The 23,680-nt window shown below is 44.3% G+C and overlaps 1 protein-coding gene across 3 annotated transcripts in view; it reads left to right on the top strand.

The window, feature by feature from the left end:
- Positions 1 to 23,680, top strand: part of SLC45A3 (solute carrier family 45 member 3) — a 137,264-nt gene that overhangs the window by 50,371 nt on the left and 63,213 nt on the right. The window contains exon 1 of one of the 3 annotated variants that reach the window (XM_069238561.1): positions 17,118 to 17,415. The exons of the other annotated variants lie outside the window; for them this stretch is intronic. The gene's annotated coding sequence lies outside the window, so the exon portion shown is untranslated. Of the gene's footprint in view, positions 1 to 17,117; positions 17,416 to 23,680 lie in introns of those variants that run through there. 3 annotated transcript variants of the gene reach the window in all.

The raw sequence follows: 23,680 nt of genomic DNA, 5'->3' as shown, positions 1-23,680 counted from the left end.
TACCCTATGTAGTGCCTTTGTTAAGCACTTAGGGTATTCCAAGGTGAGTCTGTCTCCTTAAATTACTAAAGTACAGCTATGTTTATAGAGGGCATGTTCAGCACTCAAAACAAATGTTTGTTACCCAACTCAGAAATTTAAGGGATGAGCAGACCTTCCAGGATTTGAACCTGTGACCATGGAATTAAATACAAATGCTGCGCAGTGGATACATTAGGTGTCAATCAACCAATATTTGTAAAGCGCGGCTACTCACCTGTGAGGGTCTCAAGGCGCTGGGGGAGAGAGGAGGGGCCTCATCCGAAGAGCCAAGTCTTGAGGTTCTTCCTGAAGATGGTAAGCGACGGGCTTTGTATGAAGTGCAGGGGGGAAGGGGGATTGTTCCAGCTCTCACCTACAGTGTAGGTGAAAGACTGTCCTCCGGCTGTGGTTTTGCGGATGTGAGGGTTGGTGGCTAGGGCCATCTGGGTGGAGCAAAGGGATCTGGTGGGGGTGTGGAAGGAGACGTGGTGGTTCAGGTCAGCTGGTCCTGAGTTGTGTATGGCCATGTATGTGTGGGTGAGAAGTTTGAAGGTGATTCGGTTCTCGACCAGTAGCCAGTGGAGGGTCCTCAGGTGTTGGGAGATGTTCTCAGCGAGGGAGGTCCAGAATGAGTCTGGCAGCGGCGTTCTGGGTGAGTTGAAATGTTTTGATGTTCCTTATTTGAGGTGCCAGCGTTGAGGGCGTTGCTGTAGTCCGGCTTGCTCATGATTAAGGCATGTTTGACTGTCCTGCGACAGTCTGCTGGGATCCAAGTTTGCGGAGTGTGTGACAGAGTGTGTGTCAGCGTTAACTGATCTACCAGCCTCTTGGCAGTCGTGGAGATGTCCTTAGCAGTGGATCTGTTGCAATGTCGGACCTTCTTTAATTTATTTTCTGTTGAGAGTGCACTCCTACCAAAGATGGCCACCCTCTTTTAAATCTTCAAATGCTACGTAATTGGGATAGTTTGTCATTGCTAATTGTTTCCAACCTCTGTCTTATAACCCTTTGGCATGTCTGTACTTTTCACTAGGGGAGGAAACCCCCTCTCCTGTACACGAGTGCCTGATTGTCACTAAGTTGCTGATTGTCCACTTAATTCCCCTCCTTTGTCTTGCCACAGTCTGTCGCATCCTTGAGATTGACGCTCCGGCTCTGAACCACTTTTTTTTTTTTTTTGTGCCACTGGTCAGTGCCCATGTTTTGGATCAGTCCGATGGTATGGTGATGCTGTCTCTTGCTGTGGACCGCATGCAGCACGGACCACAGCACAAGAAACAGTTGTTTTCATCCCTATGTTAATCTTTCAAACATCATCTAGATGGTCCCTCAGTTCTCCTTTGTATACTCTGTGAATAGAGCTAAAACTGATCATTTCAATTTCAGTGGGCAGGACAGGGGGACTCGTTAGTGCAAGAATGCCCTGAAATTTAGAAGGACATGTTCACTCTGGAGCCTAGTTAGCTCTTTGCTATTCATTCCATCTTTCCACTTTTCAAGAACTTTAAATGTGCATATATTTGTCTTAATTTTAGCATACCAAAATTACAGATTTTCATATCTGTATCTAATGTGGAATTTTGATTGACAAAAAGGGAAATGAAAATGTGTTTTTCCAAAATAAATTCCAGAAATTATTTCTCAGCACTACTCAGGCAGTGTTTAGGGCTCCAAGGTGTGCATCAAAGGAGGTAAGTACACACTCTAGTGTGCTAGAAATGTATATTAAAATTCACCAGAGTGCATTAAAGAGTCCAAATCTGGAGTTGGAAGAGGACAAAGTACCTAAAATGTGTGAAAAATCCTGTGTGTCGTGGGTACTTTGTAGTACTATAGAAGAGCCTGGCTTTAGGACCTCAAGATACATCGGCTATACAAAGGGCCTTTAAGAATTCTATAGTAATCCAGGGTACATTTCTGTGGGTTTACCGAATTGCTTGCTAGGAAATACAGAGTTATACAGCTGGTTTCTCAAAAATAGCTTCAGTGTTTCGATGAAGTATTGGGAAAGAAGGAACTATTTATATTCCTTAAAATATGAAGAAGGGAAGTAAGCTTTTCATGAAATGGTGAAAAACATACACAGGAAAATGCCATTTACAAAGAATAAACATGGGTCCTGATCCAGTGGAGAAATCAAAAAAGCTTAAAAATGGATTAAAAGTACAAAAAAAAAAAAAAAAAAAAAGTAGCTGCTGAGAAAAGAAGGGTAATGAAACTACATCAAAAGAAATAGAAAATACATTTTCCAAGCTCTGGATTAGAGGTGTGCTAACGTAAGTGACAAGGGCTCAACATAAAGAAATGAAATATTCATATTGTTCTTACTACACTTGATTGTAGTGTGGATCTCCTCTGTATTTTTAGATCTTACTTAGGCAACACATGCGCTGGCTCTTTGAGACATATTGCAAACTTACAGTGGGCTTAGAGCCCGCCCGTTACTTACCATTAGATGGCTTCATTGTCACTCTGATTTGCTTGCTTCTCATTAGTCAGTTGATGTAAATTTCCATCCTCTTCTTGTTTGTCCCTCCTCTGGAGTATGGATGCATGTCCTTCCAGTGCTACATTTTCAGGAGCTACTGTTTTTTTTCTTTTTGAGTAAACACTCCACAAAAGTGCATGCTTTTTCCGGTTGTGCCACTTTGTGCTTCTCTTTCCCTCCCCTCCTTGGTTTTGTGTTGCTCTCTCTTGGTCTGTGTTGTGCTCCACCTTTTATGCACCCCTCCCTCTTTCTTGTCTGGGGCTGTGACTGTCTTTCTTTCTGATCAAATTGCTCTCTCCCTGCCTAACCATCTTCTTGCCTTACACCTCGGTGTGACATGTTGCTTGGTCTCTGCTCACTTCCGTTTCCCTGGTCATCGCATTCCCCTGCTGGGCCCAGTCACTGTTTCATTGCTCACAATTGTCTTCTCGCTTTCTTCCCGTCTAGTTTACATTTTCCTGAATATCACTGTCACCCCACACAGCTCTCTTTCCGAGTCACTTCTGTGCGTCTTGCTGCTTGCCCTAGAGGCCACTGCCTGTGTGTTCTGTATCCCTTTCATTTGCCTATAACTTAATATTTATTTCCGGCACCCAAACATGCATGCATTCACCCAGATACTGCTGCAAATTTCTCATTTTGCAAATACTTTGTGGTGTGATGCATTGTTTATACGCATAGTTAAAAGCTTGCTCTACAGTTTCTATTGGCAGTGTCTATAATTTTCAGAATAGCTGAGCTCCATATAATGGGGAAATAAATGTTACAAGGAAAGTATTCTCAAATAATGATTTGAGTAAACCTTTAAGTGTTCTGTTGCAGCTCATATCCCAGTTTGTATTGGACAGATATCCCTGAGCAATACATGTTGTTCAAAGAAAATTCAGGTAAGAACATGAACAACTGTTTTACTGTAATTTTACAGCTAACTACTGTTAGAAATGGGGTCTCTAGTTGGCAGTCGGTTTGCACCCTGTCAAAGTAGGGAGCCTCACTCCAGTCAGGATAAGGGACATACCCGCTCAGATAACCTCTGCTCTCCCCCTTGGTAGCTTGGCACGAGCAGTCAGGCTGATCTCCAAAGCAATGTGTAAAGCATTTGCATGTAACGCAGTGAAAACACTACAAAAGGACACCACACCAGTTTTAGAAAAATAGCCAATATTTAACTATTTAAAACAAGACCAAATCTGGTAAAAATCCAAGACACAGTAATAAAAATGAATTCTGCAAGATTTACTCAAAAATACCGTCCTTGAAGTCAATCGCTTCACCTGGGGCTATCACAGTGTTGTGACCAACCAAAACCAACAGTTCCGGCCATCCACGGCATCGTGGGCCAGCTACGGTGTCGGGACCTTGGATTTGTAGGGCGTCATGATCCTTGCGGTGAGCTCCAGAGAGCAGCATCGCTGACATTGCGGTGTCAGTTCCAGAGTTTGTGCAGGAGTCGTTGGACCCTTGAAGTCACACTCCTTGCGGATCAAACTCCAGGCAGATGAAGTAAGGTGCGCCAGCATTGATGGCGTTGGGGCTGCAATGCAAAGCAGGATAATGCGACGTGCGGTGCCCACAGGTCACGGTACAGGCAGCGGCTTGTTGGCAGCATCCAGCAGCGTCTGTGAGACCAGGGTTGCGGTGTGAGCAGGGCGGTGCAAAGTGCAGTGTCCACAGGTCACCTTGCAGGCAGCAGCATCGTTGTGGCGGAAGCGCTGTCGTCGGTAGGCCCAAGCCAGGGGTGCGGGACGGTGCTTTGTGCTCTTCACGAGCGGTGTCCACAGGCCACAGTGCAGGCAGCGACGACTGTCAGCAGGAGCGTTGTCGTCGGGGAGGCCCAGGCTGCGGTGTAAGCAGACGATGCTGGAGTGCGGGGCCCACATGTCGTAGTGCAAGCAGCTGCTTGGTGAAGTCATCTGATGATGGTGTCGGTGAGACCAGGGTTGCGGTGCGAAGCTGGGCAATGCGACTCTGTGTGATGTCGGCAGGTCACGGTGCAGGCCAGCAGACTTTGCAGTGGTTTCTCCTCTTGAACAGCACAAAACACAGTTCCCAGTGCTGCAGGTTGAGGAAACTGAAGTCTTTGGTGTCCCTGAGACTTCCAACAGGAGGCAAGCACTACTCCAAGCCCTTGGAGAACTTTCTTAAGCAGGACACACAGCAAAGTTCACCCTTTGCATTCTTTTCAGGCAGAAGCAGCAACTGCAGGCTAGTCCAGCAAACAGCACAGCAAAGGGACAGTACTCCAGCTCTTCAGCTCTTCTCTTGGGCAGATCTCTTGATTCCAGAAAGATTCTAAAAGTCTGGGGTTTTGGGTCTTCTTCTTATACCCTGTTCTGCCTTTGAAGTTGGCAAACTTCAAAGCAGAGTCTCAAGTGTTTGCAAGATCCTTCCTTGTCCAGACCAGACACCAGGCGCACACCAGGGGGGTCGTAGACTGTATTGTGTGGGGGCAGGCACAGTCCTTTCAGCTGTGAATAACCACTTCTCCCTCCCCTCTAGCTCAGATGGCTCATCCGGATATACAGGCTTCACCCCTGCCCCTTTTTGTGTCCCTGTCTAGAGGTGTAAAACAGCCCAACTGTCAAATTGACCGAGACAGACAATCCACAAACAGTCAGAGTCCCAGAATGGTATAAGCAAGAAAATGCCTACTTTCTAAAAGTGGCATTTTCAATCAGACAATTTAAAAAACAACTTCACTAAAAGGATGTATTTTTTAAATTGTGAGTTCAGAGACCCTAAACTCCAGATTTGTATCTGCTCTCATAGGGAGTCTGCGCTTTAAGGATATTTAAAGGCAGTCCCCATGTTAACCTATGAGAGAGAGAGGCCTTGCACAGTGATAAACAAATTTAGCAGTATTTTACTGTTAGGATATATAAAACACACTAGTATATGTCCTACCTTAAACATACACTGCACCCTGCCCCTGGGGCTAAGTAGGGCATACCTAAGGGGTGCTTGACATGTAGTAAGATGGAAGGTTTGCCGAATTGGCAGTTTAAAAGTGCACACACAGACACTGTAGTGGCAGGTCTGAGACATGTTTACAGGGCTACTAATGGGGGTGGCACAACCATTGCTCCAGGCCCACTAGTAGCATTTGATTTACAGGCCCTGGGCACCTCCAGTGCACTTTACTAGGGACTTGCCAGTAAATCAAGTATGCCAATCATGGATAAACCAATCAACAGTACAATTTACCTAGGGAGCACTTGCACTTTAGCACTGATTATTAGTGGTAAAGTGCGCAGAGACAAATCGGCAAAAACAGAGTCCAAAACCAGGAGGTCAGAAGGCAAAAAGACAGGGGAGACATGCCAAAAAGCTGCCAGGTCTAACAACGACATTAATAAACAGGAGTGCATTACGTATATTTAACAGCATCCCCTATATTTATGAATGCTGTGTGGTATGATGACAGGTGACAGAGAGCTGATATTATCATGTAACACATGGTGCCGCCCAGTCAAGCAGTGCCTGGAGCAGTGGCGCACACCCACTGAGTGCTTGCTGCTGTTCCTGGAGGTGAAGGCGACCTATTACTTTCCCCACCATAGTCATCCTCAGTTAGCCCTTGGCCTTCAGCCTTTCTTTTTTTAAGAACCTGTCATTTTCCTGCCTTCTACTCGTCCCCCGCCTGTCTCTCTCCTAAATAGACTCTCTCTTCCAAGATTGGCAGAAACCTCTGTGTGGAGCATTATTATTTTGTCAAGTGGATGAAAACAAGGCCGCTATTGAGTTCCTCTTTTATTTGTTGTGCTTTCACAAGTGGCAGCGCTGCCGCCTTCAGTAAACCTGTCCATTTTACAAGCTGACTTCAAAAGTACTTCTTAGTGGATTACGAGCCCGTGGCTGCTGTAGATACCATATGAAATAGTGCATTACCATCTTGAGGTTGCTTTTTTTGTCTAGATCAGGGATACTCAAAGTAAGGCCCGCGGGCCTCATGCGGCCCCTCTGACCTTTACATGCGGCCCCTGGTGCAACAGGAGCACTGGGCAGCTGTTTGCTCGACTTCCACTATCAAAAATATTAAATACACACACAATCATTTATTTCAAACGTAATTGGTGTTAAAGAACGGAAGTAACTAGGAACTCCTGCACTTAACTTTAGAAACGCCTTCATTTTTAAAGACATCTTGCTGCATAAGTGTAAAACTAAGACAGTCTCTTCAAAATTAATTTGGTGTATTTAGTTAACATGCAGAACCTTTTCGCCCTAGTACAATTTATTTAATCAGTGCATTGAGATGTATTCATTTTGAAGTGATATTTTTCAAACAGAAATTTGGAAACATTAATTATTTCCCTTACCCTGAGAACACCACCAATAGTAAATTAAAGAGGCAAGTCACTTGTTCTGTGCACTTTATGGGTGGCTTGGGTTCCTTTCATACATAAACAACATTATAGTTTATTAAATCAAACATAGAAGCAGGTTTTGTGCACGCTTCGAGGTCATCTTAAATGTGATAATGCAGAAAAAGGAGGGAAAGTGACACTAAACAATTGCCTAGGATCACAAAATTTGTAAAAGTGGGTAAACCGGGATTAATTCCAGATTTTCTGGTTTCCCATTGTTTATTTCACCCACTAGATGTATATAATTAGCTTCCCCTACACCTACCTTGCCACCAATCCCCCGACCGCCACCGCCCTGGCATCAATGCGGCCCCCAGGCACGTCGCAGACCAAACTTTTTGACCCCTGGGAAAAATGTTTGCGAGTACCCATGATCTAGATGATACAGTGAATTACCAATTTGCAGCTGCTGACTACTAAATGGAATGGTGTATTATAATATCTGCTCCATGTGGTCTCCGTGCCCAACTTGGGAACATCGTCTTAGCAGCTTTCTCCATCTTCAGGCACCCTGTCTCTTCTCTCCCATCCTCCTCCTGCTGCTCCTTCATGGCGCACCAGAAGGCAGCCTGGTGGTGATATGGATAGTGTCCTGCTGCACCTTCCTGTGCCTCCCCCTCTCTAGGTGTCTTCTCATAGAAAGCACTTATGCTGCCTGTTTTGAGACATATAGTCCGCTTATAGTGGGCTTAGAGGCCGTCCATTATATTCCATTGGTTGGCTTAATTATCATTTGTATCTGCTTGCTTGGTATCTGTTAGCTTCCTCTCTTTGTGTTGTCATGACCCCGGAGCATGGATGCATTGTGTCCTCTCACTGCTACATTTCAGGCGCTTTTTGTTTAAGTACCTCATGAGAGTGAATATGTTTTCCAGCTGTTTTATTAATGCACTTCTCCTTCCCTCTCCATGCTGCTCTCTGGTCAGTGTGCTTCTCCCCACCACCTCTACGATGCGCTTGCTCTCTCCTCCACTTTGCTTTCACATCAATGTGCTTCTACTTCCTCCCAGCTCTACGTTGCTCGCCTCGTCTGTTTGCGACCCGTTTGCCCTCCATGCTGTTTCAACCCTTGCCCGTGATGCTTCTGCACTTTTCTTTTCTTTTTTGACCAACCACGTTGGATCGGTAAATAAAAAAAACGTGTTCCCTTTATTATGTAGGCTCACTTAAACGTGGTGCTTACAGAATGACACAATGGTCTTTTTTGTCCTATTTAGCCATACTAAACTGTCTAAAAACATTGACAAAGCAAATGGGTCCTAAAGGCGAGATCTACTGGTTTTGCCAATGCTTGTTTCTTTTAGTTGATGACCTCAATTCTACACCTTTATTTCATCCTAGAATTAAATTGACCTTCGCATCTCGAGGCAGCCTGGTAAAGTCGTTCCTCGGCGTTTTAGCTGCTGGAGGCGTGTACATGATTTATGCAGGCCTGTAGGCCGGGGTTGGGGGGGGGGCTTTTATCGGTCAGTAGTTCTGTGTCCCTGGTCTAGGAGCCTGGATTGGCTGTGATTGTTATGATATGGTGCTAACCCCGGAGCTTCAAAGAGGAGACCGTTTTATAACTTTTGATCGCCAGTAGAGCCGAAGACATAATGTGCCAACTTGTGTACCAGTCGGGCTTTTGATTGGGCCTGCTATAGCGCTACCACCCTTTACATTTTGATGACCGTCTAGTCACCACTCGGTTTCTTCACTGACACGATTCGTAACGTTCCACAGTGCTTCGACTGGAGTTGGCAGGAGCGGGCAGTGCCCATGTCTTCGGCTGCAGATGGACTTGGCAGCTGTGTCATGGTTTGCAGAGCCGCGGGCGGTGGTGTTGCTGGCGTCGCGCCTGACGCAATCTGTGAAATTTCCCGCCTGTTGCCCTGCCGGAGGAAAGATTAACAGTTTCTTATAAGGGATCAAAATGTTGTTAAACGACATTAAAGGCTTATTCGGACACCTTGGCTACGGTGCCGTGGGGCTTGTGGCTGGCCAGGTTACTTTCTAGCCGGCCTGACAGGGTACACTGGTCTTTCGCGTAGCGCATTGTGCACGCTCAACACCTCAGAAAAATGTATTGTAGAGGGTCTGGAAGGGGAAAACGGTTTAAATGCCATATCTGACCATCCAGCAGTTGGCACGGTAGCCAAAATTCCTTTCCTTTGTTAGGGCCCAACAACTCTTGCAGAACCTTTGCCTCTAGCCAAATATGTCGCATACAATTGAAGAAAAAAATGGCTTGCCTTTACTGTGGTTCTAATATGAGCTTTTTCTTCTTAATCGGAGTTTGGCTGCCTTTGGAGTGCTTCTGTGCTTGGCAGATTTTTATTTGATCTCAGTTATCGTGGTGCCTTGTAGGTCTTGTGTTCAGACCGTGATGGAGCTAAATCACTGTTTCCTCTGCTGAGAGTGGTGATTAGCCTTGTCCAGGTCCAACACACACTTCAGCAGCGCCAAAAGGCCTCATCTCTTGTGAGCCATGCCCCCTTTACACTCAACAGCCTTTAAGCCTCCAAACCTGTAACCCTAATCGGGACAACTGAAGGCTGAACAGGAGTGGTGGGCTCAAAGGACTTGGAACCACCCAGGGCATCCATACCAGTTCCACTTCTACTGCTAGCATCCTGGTAACCATCCTTTGTGCACTTCACAAGAGAGGTCCACAGTCACTTCTGGCCTTTAAATCTGAAAGTTTTCTTCAATTGAGAGAATGGAGAATAGAGGAAATGTATATACTAGTCTCCGAAGCCACCAGGGCATCCACTTTCCAAGGCAGGACAGAACCAAATCCCCAGCTGATTATCTCTTGTGGCAGCAGGCAAAGAGGTCCATATTTGTGGCGCTGTTGGGAGAAATCGCAGACTAATGTTCTTTCTAACCATGTCAGAAAGAAAATAGTCGCGAGAGGATAGGTAAACTCAGCTGAGATGATCCACCTGCTGATTTTCACCCCTCAGATGCACCACTCACAAATAAGGAATAGACGTCTCTTCCTGTTAAAAGATTTGGTCCACCACATGGTCAAACAATCATCACTTCCTGCTTTGACGTAGGCTTTGTCAACGGTATTTTGCATCTGAATCGATGCACAAGCTCCAAGGAACCGATGGGCAAATGCCAAACGTCACTACCAGACGACCTGGAGCTATCTCCAGTTGCATGATCTTTCTTTTGTCTGGTGTCCATCATTCCTGGACCTCCAGGAAACCTGAAATTAACCTAATACACTGACTCCTATTGTCACCACAGGAGACCGATGGGTGCATAGTTAGACCCACCGAATAATGAGCTGTATCATTTTACCAAAGCAAACAAACTCAAGGAGAGAGAGATGCATGACCAAAAGAAAAATCTCCTGACTAAGAGCACCCCAAACCCAGAAGATGGTGCAGCAATTGTTTAGGGAGATATTGATCACAAGGAATCAGGAACACAGTCTACGCCATGGCACCCTCACTGGAATAACCCCACCGACGACCAGTGTCCTCAAGAGAGAAAGAGCACCCTTTTACTCTGGGAGAAGGATCCTGTGCGCTCCACTCCAAAAAGCTGCGCCAAAAAAATACAGAGAGAAAGCTTCAGATGGATTTGTGGAGAATGCTCTAGAAGACAAGCCATGCTAACATCCCACACACTATCTGTGTCTGCTACACATCCAGATGGAATAACGGAGTGAGGATCAAACAGTTGTTCAGATATCATGATGCCTTCCACATAGAGGAGTCCCACATGAAGAGGCAGCTGCTTCATCGTGAGAAAATACCTCTTTTTGTGTGGTTGCCCACATTTTCTTTTTCTGTCTGAATTGTATTGCTGGTTTTAGACTCTACCCTGGGGCACTGCTGTGCGGAGCCCAGTGCATGTGCTGTGGCCTTTTAAGCATATTTAAGTTGGTCTTCTCCTAATTGGTTTATTTAACTTTTTTATACAGCCATAGTATATGGTGCAGAAAATACCTTTGTGGCATAGAAAGTTAAATGACACCTGTTGACTGCAGCACTAATCGTGCCATCCACTAGTGTGACAAGGAAGCCCTTCTGTGTTATTGTAACCTGACTGCTGCAGTTTTGAACTGCAGCCAGACTTTTCAAAATAACTTTTGACTGGGGGAAACTGTTAATTTTACGTATTATTATGTAGCCGTAAGCATTGTTGTCTACAAGGTAGGGGTCAAAATATAAAAAAAAAAATTGACATGTAGCCATTTATTGTCACCATGGCCTGTCAGTGCAGTTTCCTATTCTGTGGTGCCCTTGTCCCATATTTACTGCTTCTAATATCTGTTTGGTACCAGTGCTTAATTTGTGAAAGAATAAGTGCTGGGGTCCGAACTCTTGCTCAGAAGCATGAGACTGGCACTGTCAGTGTCTGGGTGCCAAGCACTTAGGCTGCCTCCTCTTGATCCCACCTCCTGTCTCTATAACCCACCATCGGACACTCCCCGCCTCATTTCCCCAATCCTGAAGGTTCTTTTACATCCCTAATGTTTGCCTTTTATCACTGTTTGTCTTTCTCTTTTCTTCCGTTCCCAATTTTCTGCCTATTTCTCTGTCTTGCTCTAGATCAAAATCAGTTGAGGAAATATAAGTAGCGCCAAAAAATGAGCTTGAAATGTTTCTCCGTTGGACAAAGGAGTAACTGAGAATCATATCCAACTTAACAATAAGGTAACTCTGTAGCTTTATATAAACTTGAATTTTTATTTAACCAACTTCGATCAGATTTTGCAGGTGAGGTGTATTGTTTGGATTGGGTTTCTTCCAAAACAGTTTGGGAGTGATACTTTTGTAATTAATTTAAAAAATGTCTCTGCATTCTAGGGTTTGTAACTTATTTGGGGGGTCTAGTTGTATACATGCAGTTTCTCTAGTCCCTCTGTCTTGACGAATCAATTTACCCCATAGCCACTGCACTTAAAAATTCCAAGGATGGCTTCGTTCTGTACTGTAGGACCGCTGTGAGGTGCATTGGTGGAGGTGCAGATCCTCAATTCTGTCCTATCTCCCCCCAGGATCAACATGAAAGGCCATGAATTTGGTACATTTATTATGGAGCGGAACCTGGTTTAGTGTTAATAAATTATACTCATTTGCTAACCCGACTTGCTTTGGCAGAGGTTGCACATCCATTATAGAAAGCATTGTGTTGTCCAAGTCCCTGATTAGTCCGATTGTTAATAGCAAGGTCTGTGTATCAGGTCTCATAACCCCCTCACCCTCTCCACTGACTATTCTGGCACACAAATCCCAGTCTGGCATGGATCCACCGCTTAGATGGTCCCCAGAAACGTTAATCAGTTGGTGTGGAAGATGCACAACCCGTAACCCTTTCAGCAAACTTAAATAGGGATAACATGGGGGTGTTTGAGCTCTATCTCACCGAAACACAGGGTGCAGCGCTTGTAGTTTGGTTTTATGTGGAATTTTGTTCGAAGGTGAAACTGTTGCTCACGAAACCCGACATAGGTCCTGATGAGTAGACACCTAAGGTGGTTTGATTCTGCATGTTTCTTGGTCAATCATAGTTTGAGATGTCTTGCGCACTAAGCCAAAGATCATGGATGAGATCAGGAAATGCAGGGCCAGATACAAATACACCCATTTGGAGAGAAAGATGGAGATTTGTGCCAGTAACGTATGCATTTGAATTGAAGCTAACAAACTTAGAGATAGAAAGCTCTTTTGGTTTACTGTAAATGGTATTAGGAGCACCTCTCGCAGTGAGACCCAGTTGAATTTGCACTTTGCAGGAGTCTTTTGGGTACAACGTTTGTCTGCAGTATATTGTAGAAATAATGGTGCCATTAACAAAGTTTTTGCTTCTTTGCTCAATACACGTAGTTGGGTTACCTTGGATCAAGTAATTACAGCGCTCTTGGAAAGTCCTTCCAGCAAGCTTCTGGACCAGATTCCGTTCCAATTGATGTATTTACGTGCAGCTTGGATACGTGGGCCTTTTAACTTACAAATCTTTTTAATTGCTTGATGATTATACACCGCCGGCATCTTGGGCTGCTTCTATAATTGTACTGATTTTCAAAAAAGCAATGGAATTGATCTTGTTTTCATCCTATTTCCCTCATTGACATAGCCAAAATTCTCGGATGAGTGATCTTCCACCGAATGAGATCTAAGGTCGACTATAAAACATTTAAAGTTCCTGTTGGTATGGTTCTTGGGAGGACCTGACTAGAGTACCTATAAGAAGGTGAAGATTAAGGCAAATATGTGGTAGCCAGGCACCCTCTGCTAAACCTAGCTTTTATGGACCTTTCCACTGCCTTCAACCAGTGGCATGTGTTATTAGATAACGGTCTGGATGCTGCTTTGGTTAATTTTTTGCACAGTTTTCGTTTTATCAGCTGAGGTTTGATTCATACTAAACGGAGAGTGTTCTGAGCTGTACGGTCTACATGGCCGGGGTTTCCAGGGATGCATTTTAGTACTTCTAGTACTTCTATTAGTCTTCTTAAATATAAACTATCTTAGTTGGTACAAAGTGGACAGGACATCCCACAGACAGATAAGCCTTGTCATTTGCTCAGATACTTTGCAGTTTGAAGCAGTCAAAACAGTCCTCCTCCTTTTTAATGTCAAATCTTGAGATGGACATTAACTCCAAGTCCCACATTATGAGTTGTGGTGCTAGGAAACAAAGTCTTAGGCGCATTTGTTGTAACCGTAACACGTATAGGGTAGAGTGCGCAAAGTGCTCTGTCCCTGTTATCTCTCTTCGGGCTTGTAACCACACCCATCAGTTTTGGTTGGTTCGTGGGCTTGCCTTTTAAAATTCACTTGATTTGATCAGTGAAAGGCAGGCATACGTCCTGCCTTTTCCAGTGGTTAGCCCTCCTGGAGCGCACCGGCCAACTACTGAAAACATACGAGGCTCCATGTTTTCGTATGGTTTCTAGACTACTTTTTCTCTTTGTTTCGTAGGCAGCACAATCTCGCTGGGCAGTAGTTGCGCGCTTTGCATGACATTGATCCGGTTACATGGATAATGGCACTTTTGCCGGTAACATAGATAATTGCACTTTTGCAGATATGTTTCACTGCGAGCTAACTTCTCTTTCCTTTTGTGTGTTTGCTTCGCGGCCATCTGCTCGCTTATGTGAAACTGTTTATCATTTCATTTTCAGTGTATGTGGCACGCAAAGTCCGGTTAGGAGTTTACAATGCTAATGGCTCTAACTTGAGCCAATGTGAGGCCCGTTGGATTGCAAATTATTGTTTCAGTTGTGAGCAGTTTTCCTTACTGCGGAGCCTACTTCGACTCCACCAGAACTTGGAACACTAATATTATTGCTAGGCATCCGATCAATTCACAGGCGGTTGGTGCTGTCTTTAATTTAATTCCTTTGGTCGAGGGGAAAACCAATAGTGGTCTTCCTTCAAATCTATAATACACAGTGTGTGCTCTATAATACAGTGTGTGCCAGCGGCTGCTCATGGTGCTGGCATTTGGGAGTTTACAATTGCTGCTAGCCTTCAGTCAGAAGAAATTCTCTTCTGTCAATGGTTATTATCCCAACCACCTTATTGTCCTAATTTTGTTTGCCATATAGAGCTTGGTTTGAGTTATACGGAGGACTGAGTATGACTTGCTCTTATGAGACTATGGCTGTCAATTTGGAATAATACCCAGGCCACCTTAAATCAACAAGTAATTATGGATTGTGTGAATTGTGATCAGAGCAGGCATATTCCTTGGCCTGCCTATGTCAATTCAGACCTTTTTTTCTCATTTTGGCAGGCAATCCCTTTTTAATGACCCTAAAAGTGTTACCAAGTCTGACATGTCCTGGCTGAAGTGCACGGTCCATCACGAAAGCCGGCAGGTGAGGGATGAAGTTGATCTTAAAAAAACCTACTACTAGACCACATATTCCTTTGCCAACCTCCACTGGTATTGCTCTGTATCAGCAGCTTATATCTAACCGTTGGGAGTGTGCGCTACTGTTGAGATTTAGACTCCGTACTATATGGAGTCTTCTTTTGTCTCCCAATATTGGCTGAGAGGAAAACGATGTTTGAGGAGAAACATTATGACATAAACTAACACTTCATGTTATTTTTTGTAAGTTTTATTTTACCAGCTTTGATGATGCACAGTTATAGATTCCGTAGGCCTGCTTTATTTTTCCTGTAGGTATTATTTGACCCTTATACCTGTGTGGCCTTTGGTTCCTTTTTTAAATTGTGCTACTTGATATTGTAAAAGTATGGAGTTTTAATATATTTGGCAATGATTTTATTGTTTTTAACACACATTCTTTGAAGTTTTTTGGGTTGCTGTACTTTTTTTTTTTTTTTTTTAAATCTAATAAAATACCTTTTGATTGATTGAGTTAACTATTGAATGTTGTGGTGCTAGATCCCAAGGCTGCCTCGTCTTGATTTACCCCATGTCTCCTTAATCGACAATTGGACTCTCTTGTCTCTTTTCCACGCTCCTTCATGTTCTTTGTCATACCTATTTTTTTTTTCCTTTGTCCCTGCTTGTCTGTCTGTCTTTCTCTTCCTCCTCCTTTCCCTTTTCTGCGTATATCTCTGTCTTGCTCTGGATTAAAGTCAGTTGGTTCCTAAAAATTGGTGCAGGGAGGTCCCACTTGCAACCACCAGCTTAGGTTAAGCACTGGAAAGTGGATATAACTACTTCTGTGTTAGATTTGTGTCTTTGGTAGCTGTTCCATAAAATACACATTTTGAAACCATTCCACATTCAGACCGCTCCAGAAGGTTCTTTCTGCTCCCTTCTTCAGTTGAAGCATACCAGACAGCACAGCTGTCTTGTTTGTTTAAAACATCTTGGTGACATTCCGAACGCTGACCTAAAATTGCACTCCGTCTTTTGTGGTTTGTAACTCAGTGGTTTGCTTTGTATTAGCTGGCTTTATTTGTTTTAGGCTGTCCAGCTTGTTAGTCCTTCCCAAGGAGCATATCCTGTTTACTGTATTCTTCCCTAAATGCTCACTTTCTATAAACGGCCCAATACATTTTGTTCTTATCTTGTCACATTTGCAATGCATTCAAAGAGGTCAAATATCAGGCTCTATCTTCTGAAGAAGCTTGTTGTTTACTTTTCTTTCTCTGACTTTAAAATGAGAGGATGTATCTGGCGATGTGAAAGGAAAAGCTTTATTTCTAGCACACAACAAAATGTAAATGTCTGAAATGAACTTCTAAAATATATCATAATTAGGAAAGCGCAAATGAAGCACTTTTGTAATGCTGGAAACAAATATTTTAATATAATCAAAACAAATCCGTACTCTAGGTGATGGCATTTCCACACATTTTGTGTTGTACTGTTTTATTAGTAAAATGGTATGTGTGTGCAAATGTCATGGTCATTTCAATTGAAAATGTGTCTGTAATGGCAGTGCGCTACCACACCATGTACACTCCAATCTACCCCACTATTTACTGTACGCCACTATCTACTCTACGCCACTGCACTTTATGCCACTGTACTCTACGACACTCCACATCACTCTAAAGCGCTCTACACCACTCTACTGTAGGCCCCTCTGCTCCTGTCACTCAACTCTGCGACACTCTACTCCACTCTATGCATCTCCCTCTACGCCATTCCACTTTATTCCCCTCTACACCACTTCACTGACACACTACTCCACTCTGCTGTTTGCCACTTTATGCCACCACACTCTACGACACTGTGCCACTCCATTGTACGCCCCTCCACTGTACACCCCTCCACACCTCTCTGCTGTATTCCATTCCACTCTACTCCATACCACAACAATATACTCATTGCATTTCACTCTACACCACTCTATTCTACAACACTTCTCTCCACTTTACGCCACAAACATCCAGTTCACTACGCCACTCCACTCCCCTCTAACACTTACCTCTCTTCTATGCCACTTTTAGCCATGCTGAACGCAGCCATTCTAGAGTGCAACATGGCTAAACACAGCGGGATAGCCTAAAGCGCTTACACAGGCGAGACCTATTGTTTTGCCAGAAGCTTGTTATCGCGTGACTGAACCCCGTTTTCTGTTTGTGGAAGAGTTTGAGGCCGCCTGCTTGACCCAGTGCCTCCAGGGCGGGAGAGGTCCCTACCCCGAGCCTATGTACACCAGTGACTAAGCGTGGAAAGGTGTAACCTTTACCGCGCGGCTGAGTCACCCTGTCAAGCTGTGAAAGTTGAAATGAGTGAAACCTAAGCCGAGATTTCATGTGTTTCCTCGACGTCGTCGTTGCCGGTTCTTTGTGTGGCGCAAACGTGTTTCAAGCCGCTTTGAAGGAAGACCTGGCGGGCCCGGCTGCGAGGGAGTAAGGGGCCAGAGTGGCCACCCCCACCTGCCTCTCTGCTGCAAGCTCTCTCCTTGCCTGGAGCGGGATCCGACTGACTCTCGCGGCAGACGGGTACCCGTCCCTCTCGGGGCGCCTCACCTGTGTCCGGGCTGCCCAGCAGGATTCCTTTCTGGTGACAGCACCGATGGCCCAGGCTGGGAGGCGGCGAGGCCCCCGAGACCGAGGATCCAAAGGCGCTGGGGACAAGAATCCGGCTGGTGCAGCGGTGATTAACACGAGTTTTATATTTTACTATTAAGGAGTGCGTCGAGCCGAAGACCCTTTGGGAGCAGAGTGGGTGCAACTGTCTAAAGCGCTGTAAAGTCTAAAACAACTGCACAAGTTGTTTGTAACCTGTATGCGCATTTTAAAGACTTCGCGCGTGAAGCCGCCTTTAAAGCGCTAGGAATTCTGATGAGATATTTGTATAATGTGTAGCCCGTGATGAACTGTGAGGTGTGACATAGTGTGCAGCCCTCCTGAAAAGCGCCGGGAGTTCTGGTGTAATCCGTAAAATAGCTGCAAAATACTGTAAACGTGTGTAGCCATAAAGCGCTGTGAACTCTAACGCGATAGACGCTATAACGTGTGACTTGACTGGAAGGTGAAGTGATTTCTGGTGATGGATTTGCTGTATAATGACTCCTGATATCTAGGTTCCTTGTTTAAGTTTTTGTTAGTATTGTGTACTTTGCAAGAAGTGCTTAATATAGAACGCGTTTTTCTGAAAGAGGTGGTAACTAGCAATCCTTTATTTCCGAGTTCTCAGACCACTCAGGGCGTTTCTCCAGGCTCAATAGAAGCGCTGAAAACCAAGGAAAGACCAGTTTTGTATCCAAAAATGAGTATAACTGATGTATTACTCTCCGTATTCGATGGCATGCTTCACCTTTCAACAATCCATTGCTAATTGTGCGAGTATGTATGTGTGTGTGTGTGTGTGTGTGTGTGTGTTGTTGTTGTGTGGTGTTTTTTTTTTCATTGAGCGGTTCTTGGCAAGCGGCTAACGAAGTGCTTGCTGATGTGATAAGGCGTATTAAAACCGAGTTCTGAACAAACACCAAACAAAGACAAAATAAGCAAGTGACCGGCTGGTAAAGCATTTCTTACCGTGGTCTACTTTTGCCAGGAAGTGGACAATTGCTTTTAACCACTGCCAAATACCAATAAAATAAAAATAGGGTTCATACTTGATGAACCAGCGCCCATGTTAAATACAGGAAAGGCTACAATGCCACGCCCACCCCAGAAGACTATCTCGGATACAGTGCAAGCAGCATGCAGGCCTTCTACAAGCCAGGGGTGATGAAGTTGGTATTGATTCCTCCCCGAAGTAGAAAGAAACAGATCCAGAGATAGGCAAGCAGCTTAATTCCGAAATTGTGTTGATGAAGAAAAGTCCCGCAGTTGATCTATATTTGAGTACTTCAGGAGTGTCAAACCTTGAAAGATACCGGTTTCTTGTTAAACAGGACGTCCCTGCTTCCATCAGTTAGAAGACAAGCAAGGGAGGGTTTCTTGAAATGTAACACACTGCAGTGTGTAATCTATTTCATTTGTGAGCAGTGCATATTAGGGAAGATCAATGATTACTATTGGAAGGAATAACTGGGTTAATCTGCCTCATTGGTACTCAAACAATTCCCCAAAGGCCCAAAATTATGCTTTGTAATGTGACCCAGGGCTACATTAGTGCAAGCAGGGTAGGAGTTTGGTTTAGGCTGGGGGGGAGGGGCGAACTATATATATATATATATATATATATATATATGTGTGTGTGTATATAATTATTATTATTTTTTTTACTTGGCAGTTTTTTTTTTTTGGGGGGGGGGGGGGGGGAATTTATATAGAACTCACCCCAAAAGTACTGGAGCTCTTTACATGAGCACTAGTTACATTAAACAAGGACCCATTCATTTTATGTTTTTAAAGTATGGAGAGATTGTGATTTGCCCAGAATCACAGGATGTTGAGTTGAGGGTTTTAGTCCATACTAAAATGATGCCCTTTTTGTTTAAAATATCAAGATTTGAAAATGTCAGACTGTAGGTGAGTTGCTATCCCTCGCCCACACTCTGGAGTAAGCCTTCTCTGCTTGCTATTGCTACGTTTGGCGAATCAAGTGCATACAATAATTACCTTGATTATTGACATTTAAAGAAATGGATTCTTATTACTCTGGCCTCTCACTGTCCATATGCCATCTGTAGATTATCTGTAACAACTAAGAGGACTTGCAAACGGTCTCAGTTTAGGTAGCAAGTACTATAAAAATCCTTGGCAAACAAGGTGTACAGTTCACCAAGGTGAGCAGGCACAAACGCTCAACTTCTACCACCAGACCATGTACAATGGGAAGGTTTTAGCCATGGCACTAGCAGATGTGATTTTTAATTTTGCCTTTACCATTTTGCCAAAATATGCTGGTTGTGAACGCCTGTATTAAATAATGTCTGGCCAGGTTCCATAGCACTGTGGCATTTTTTTGGTGAATAGTCCCATAAAATCACATCCAAGGTATTGTGTAATGTGCAAGATGTAAGCTATGAAACCAGAAGACCGGTTGTTTGTTAATACTCGGCCACCCCTTTTGAAAATTGTGTGCTCTTTGGCAATGACTTTCTGAACATAATTCCTGATTCCTTTTTTAGTAACAGAGATAGGAAGAACTTACGTCAAACTAAAAAATCGTAAGTGTTATGTGATAAGGAAACAGCCAGCAACCATTTGATCTTACCATGGAGGAGAGCACACCTTGTCTCAAAGTCAGCTCACTAAAATGTGGTGTGATTAGAAAGTTATGGTCCTTTAAAGAAGGAGTCCTGCACTATGGTCCTGTTTCACCACATTGTTTGATCGTGACCCAATCATGTCCTTCCTATGCATTTGTCACCTTATTTTCCATTATATGAGAGCTGGCTGAGCCACTGAAGGCTTGCGCCAAGCACGGGCAAACGCCGGGCTCTGGCTCATCTCGAGGTTCTCGTGGATGTTCATGCATAAAACGAACAGAGCCCTCGTGTGGATTCTGCCACCCACAGTCTACCCTTAATGTGCCAAGAAGTAAAGACGAAGTAATCACTTCTGATATAAAACGATGCAGGGAAAGAGATACCCACCTAGTGGCTTAATTATGCAGGAGAAACCAGAACCCCCTGACATTCATGCCCGCTTCCCTTCTTAACATTGTGTGATCTTAGGCAATTATTTTATTTCACTTTGACTCTTTGTTCATTATCACGTTGAAATATGTGAGTTTAGGATGTATGCTGTACAAAAACCTCGTGTTTGTTTTGATAGACTAGAATGTTATGTATAGTAACTTGTGCCAGGTACAGAGTATGCACGACAACTAACTTGCTTCGCTGTTCACTAAAGGTATTATAGATCGAGATGAGGGGAAGGTATGAATGTAGCTCAATTTATATTTGAAAACTATCACTTCCTATAAATGTCGCTGAATGCAGTGATACAATCTGATGCACTGAGGCGAAAAACTTCCACTTGGAAAAATACCCTTTTGAGTTGTTAAGAGACTTCATCATATTTTTGCTTGTTGCAAAACGTAAAGGTTTTCCCTTAAATTGGCGCAGGGCGTGTACTTTGCTTCTTTTTCCTTTAATTAAGATACTGAGTAAATATTTGCTTGCATGTTTGTGTAGTATCTGTAGCATTTTTGAATGTTGGTGCTCAAACAAGTAAACTCAGCCCCGTGCTGCTGTTCTCGAAGGGCCAAATGCGGAGGACAAGGGCCCCTGGACCACATAATGAGTATCGTAGATCTACTTTAAAAGGGGGATCACGGACTCCTGTGTTGGTGGATTCCATCACTGTCTTTAGTCAGCATTAACATCCAAGATATGTAGTGCCGTCCTGCGCTTGGCCAGTGCTATAAGATCATTTCTTGGAGTAATCAATGGGGAGTTTCTCTAAGTATCTCACTCATGGAAAGGCAAGTCTTCAGAAGATGCGCATCTCTTTTCTGATGAAACGGAATATGTAATTGCATGTCATTGGTGCATATGGGTGGATGGAGACACTGAACACACCACAAGGTCGTACAGCTGTGCTGAGTACGTGTTGAAAATCAGTGGTGGAAAAAGTAGATCCTTGAGGCACACCCCTCAACGCAAGCAGATGGGTGGCGGGATAACAGGTAGACACTGACTCCATCCGGATACAAAGTATGCAGAGTAAAAGGAAGAGAGAACAAGCATTGGCAAAGCCAATAGGTTTCCCCTTTGTTTTTGTTTTTTTGTTTTTTTGCATTCTATCTTACTAATTGGGTGATAAGTATTAGAAATAGGGTACAATAATGTTTGTATTAAAATTGACAAACTGTTAATAGCTGTTTATTTTGTGATGTATGTTGAATTAATATCCCAGGGTTCCAAACTCGTAACTTGTACCTTATTTAATATGACATTGTATTAGAGTATAGTAATGTGTAGTTAGTAAATTGCCACTGCACCTGCTGCACCATTTAAATCATGACCCTAGTGCCTGCATGATAACTACTCTTGTGACTGCCTGCTAATAAGTCACTGAGAGAATAACCATTTGAAATAAAATGTAGCACAATTATACAAATGGCTTTACTTTTAAAAATGAGTGAGTGGTAATTTAGGAAACAAACACACTAAATATATTTTTTTTTTCTTACAATTTTTTTTTTATTAAACACCGCGTGGCATACAATACATATACACAACAGACTTGACATTACAGTTGGTGAACCGGTGCAACTGAGTGTTAAGCCTTTTCAGGAGTTTTGGCCAACGGATCCAACTTAGCTCACTTTCACTTTCCACCCTCCCTCCGAGGCTAAGTTGGATCCGGTCTCTGTATCCCTTACAGCCTCCCTCTTTTCCTCAGGCCCCCTCCTTCTCCTCACATGCCCAGGGAAGTGTTCCATTGTCCCCATATCTTGTCCTATTTCGCTGGGCAACCCGTACTTTGGTAGACCACTCTTTCGGAGTTACAGCACCAGTCCATATCTGCCACCCAATCACCCACCCTTGGTCTAAGGGATGCTCCCCATGCCCTGGCCACATTCCTCTTTGCCACTCCTGCTGCTAACCTCAGCCATATAAGATGGGTTTTTTTCCATGCATTTTCCCCGGGAATCAATAGGATCAGCCATCTGGGGTCCATCGGGACAGTGCCTCCTATCACACATGACATCTCATCCACCACATCCCTCCAAAACAACCATCTATGAGCAGGACCATAGTACATGGTAAAATGTCCCCTGCATCTTGCACCCTCTCCCGCACAGATCTGACGGCTACAGTCTTACCCGGGAAAGATAAGACCTGTGCAGTATCCGAAGCTGCACCAATTGGAAGCGGATCCAAATTGCAATTTTTCTAGCTCTTTTCAAGACGTCGGCCCATTCATCCTCAGCCATGCGACCTACGTCCTACTCCCATGCCACCCTCAGCCACTCATTTGGATTAGGGGAGTTGTTGGTAAGTTTCCTATAAATTGTAGAGATTTCCTGCTCAGGCAGCGGTTCTGTGAGGACCCTGTCTTCCAGCAGTGTCATAGCTTTGATTTACTCCCCCATGTGTATGTGGCTATGAAGCGCGTGACCCAATCACAAATATCTATCTTTCCGCATCTTGCAAGGCAAACTCAGTCTACAGATCTTTAAAGGGTATCCTATTGTTATTCCTCCATACGTCTCCCAGGTGTTCTATCCCAATCAAGGCCCATCTGGTGAACCTCTTCATTACACTCACTTCCTACTCTCCGGTCCAGAGTGGAGCGTGTGCAGGCAATCCCTCCTGCTCCCCCAGGTAATAATTTGCTTTTCTCCATGCTCGCACTACAGTCCTGGTATGAGTCTGTAAGTCCAGGGCCCCTGCCGGCTGTATAGGACTTTCTCATAGCCCGAGGTACCAATCGCCTCCCTATCTACCCTGTAGGCTGGCTCCACGGATACCGCAAAGGCCCACTCATTGATCACCACCAGTTGGGTCGCCCAGTAGTACATCCGGGCATCTGGAATAGCCAGCCCTCCATATAAGTTCCCCTCTGGAGCTTCCTCAGTGCTATTTGGGGGAACCCCCCCCCCCCCCCCCCCCCCACCCAAAACGGAGATCTCAAGGTCTGATCGATTTTCTGAAAGACGCCTTTTGGAATCACCACCTGGGTGTTCTGAAGCACGTGTAGTAGCCGGGGGAGGGTCATCATCTTGGATAGAGCTACCCTGCCCATTAATGTCAACTGTAGTTGTCGCCAGAGTTCTACATCTCTCTCTAATCTTTCTACCTGCAGGGACACATTTTTCCAGAGGAATTCTTGCATGTCTCTGGTTATGTATACCCCCAGGCATTTAAAACCATCAGGCGCCACTGGAATATTAGCGTGGAGAAGCAGAGTAGGGGGTTCCCCCTGCTATAGGGATAAAAGGGACTTGTCCCAGTTAATATAATACCCAGAGTGTTCTCCGAAGATGCTGAAGATTTGTAGTAGCCTGTCTA

The sequence above is a fragment of the Pleurodeles waltl genome, chromosome 6 (assembly GCF_031143425.1).
Source record: "Pleurodeles waltl isolate 20211129_DDA chromosome 6, aPleWal1.hap1.20221129, whole genome shotgun sequence".
NCBI lineage: Eukaryota > Metazoa > Chordata > Amphibia > Caudata > Salamandridae > Pleurodeles > Pleurodeles waltl.
This window is presented reverse-complemented; position numbering and strand designations above follow the sequence as displayed.